Raw genomic sequence first — 2,614 nt, 5'->3', positions numbered from 1 at the left:
TGTGAGCACTAAGTTGAGCACCCAATTGAGTAACAGAGTCCACTTCATGCTTTCCTCCTCTAGTAGCCTTGCGAGGTCTACTATATTGTGAGTTATGGACCGCCATTTCCTCAATCTTGTTCCATGTTTGATTGTCATCAACTTCGGTGAACATTCCATTTGATCCCATGTTGAGAATGTTCCTTGAATCTTCATATAAACCGTTCCAAAATTGTTGTACCAAGAACCACTAGCTAAGTCCATGGTGGGGACATGAGCGACAAATTCCTTTGAACCGCTCCCAAGCTTCATACAAAGATTCTTCATCCCTTTGCTTAAAACCCGTAATTTGAGCTCTTAGCAGGTTAGTCTTTTCCGGTGGGTAGAACTTTTTGTAGAAAGCTAGAGCCAACATCTTCCAAGAATCAATTCCGAGAGTGGCCTTATCAAGGCCCTTCAACCATTGATTCGTGGTGCCGATTAGAGAAAAATGAAATAAGACCCATCGAATTTGGTCTTGAGTCACACCGGTTTGAGAAATCGCATCACAATAGTCACAAAAGGTTTCCATATGAGAATGAGGGTCTTCACTAGGCATCCCCCCAAATTGGCTCCTTTCGACTAATTGGATAAAGGCGGATTTGGCAATAAAATTTCCGGTCAAATGTTGTGGTGTGGGAGTACCATTGGGTAGGTTCTCCTCGGTGGGTACGGAATGTGATGAAAATTTAGGCATTGTAGGTTGATTTTGTGGGGTATTTTGTGTTGGGTTCTCCTCACCTTCTCTTGCAAAAGGGTTGATGAACTCAATAGTTGGTTTTATATCCACTACCTCACTAATACCTCTCAAATTCCTCCTAGCAAATCTCCTATTGTTTGTCAAGGTTCTTTCAATTTCACGGTCAAAAGGTAACAAATCACCTTGTGACCTTCTAGACATGCAAAATATCAAACAACTCGAAAACAATTAGAACAAACCTTGAAGAGTTTTACTTCCCCAAGGCAAAGAAAGACACAACTAATAACAATATAAGAAAATCTAAATCAAGTTAACACCGTCCCCGGCAACGGCGCCATTTTTGATCGGACGATTCCGTGTTCACAATTTAATAGATGTTGTCGTTGGGTCACGTCCGAATCAAAACACAATTTATAGCTTCACAAACAACTCTACAATTAGTAAAGAGGCAAGTAAAGGTCGGATCCCAAGGGACGGGAATTGAGATGAGATTTCTATTGAAACTAGTGGTGTCTTAGGGGTGTCACAATTTGGGTTGATGTAGAAGGTCACTAACTAAATAGCAATGAAAGTAAATAAGCAAGATGAATTAAAAGGGTTGTAAACAATTGATAAAATGCACTAGGGTGTCATGGGGTCATAGGGAAATCATGGGAATTGATCATACAAACATGTTCTCAAATTATAAGCAAGCAATTATTGTTGTGATGGATTGAGTTGGGTTATATCTTACAATCCTAGGAAAGTTTGGGTCCCGGAGCCGAATCGATTAGATTGTACAACACCTACAAGTCGACTTAGTCTTCCCTACTCAACAACATGCATGGTCTAATGAGACTCGAGTTGGTTTATGTCTTACAAGTCTCATTGAAAAGATAGGTGATGGGTAAAAAATGCAAGGATTCATAGGCTCATATTTCATCAAACATAACATGTGCATGAGTTGAGATCAAAACAAGCAAGCAAATAAACCATGAAAGCATATTAATTTAAGCATGAATCATTCCCCATGCTGGTTTCCCCTAATTACCCATTAACCCTAGCTAGGTCACTACTCACTCATTATCATGTTGATCATGCTAGCAAGGTTGTCAATCATACCAACAAAAGGAAACATGATGAACAAATGAAAGCAATTAACAATAATTAAAAAGGGATTAAGAGAATTATGCCTACTAATGATTCCAATAATAAAGCAAAGAATAAAAGAAGTACTTGATGCTTGATTGAGAGGTTGTCAATCTCCCAATAATAACCCAAATAATCTTCAATTACCCAAAATAAAGGATGAACAAAAGAGAGATTAAGGAAATAAAACTTGTATTAAAACTTGATTAATTGTTGATTACAATACTAAAGAGAGATTTGATTGATATTAACTACTCTAATTATTGATAAGAAGAACATGCTCTTCTAATTAGACTAATGGGGTATTTATAGTGGAAATTAGGTGGATGCATTAGGGTTAACTAAGGGCTAAACTAGTAATTACACTTTTTTAGATTGAGCAGGGAGAAGCCGTTATTTTTCGAAGGAAGGGCTTATTTCTTTGTAGCTTGGAGAAGACGAAATTTCGCTGTACTGGAATCCGTGCGTATTGGAGTCGGGACGGGCGGATTCAGGCGGGGGAAGACGGGCGTCTTCAGGGGAATCCGGGCGGATTCAGGTGGCTGCTAACCCGGGTGTCTTTGAAGGAAGACGCACGGATTGTGCTTGTGGAGGACGGGCGAATTCATGACAATCCGCTCGGATTGTAGCTCAGCATTGTTTCTTCTTCTTTTCTTCCCTTTTCTTCATAAAATCCTTGGGGATTTCCTTGGGGATGCAAGGATCCTTTCTCAACATTGCTCATCTAATATCATATGTACAAAGGCCTTCTAATCTTGTCTCTCCTTG

General features: G+C 39.4%; 1 non-coding gene across 1 annotated transcript; it reads left to right on the top strand.

Annotated features, from left to right (window-relative positions):
• The first annotated feature begins 236 nt into the window (after positions 1-236).
• On the top strand, positions 237-343 carry LOC141644776 (small nucleolar RNA R71). The gene has a single exon (XR_012544384.1). It is a non-coding gene; the product is annotated as a small nucleolar RNA R71 (small nucleolar RNA).
• The last annotated feature ends 2,271 nt before the right edge of the window (positions 344-2,614 follow it).

This window comes from Silene latifolia, chromosome 2 (genome assembly GCF_048544455.1).
Source record: "Silene latifolia isolate original U9 population chromosome 2, ASM4854445v1, whole genome shotgun sequence".
NCBI lineage: Eukaryota > Viridiplantae > Streptophyta > Magnoliopsida > Caryophyllales > Caryophyllaceae > Silene > Silene latifolia.
This window is presented reverse-complemented; position numbering and strand designations above follow the sequence as displayed.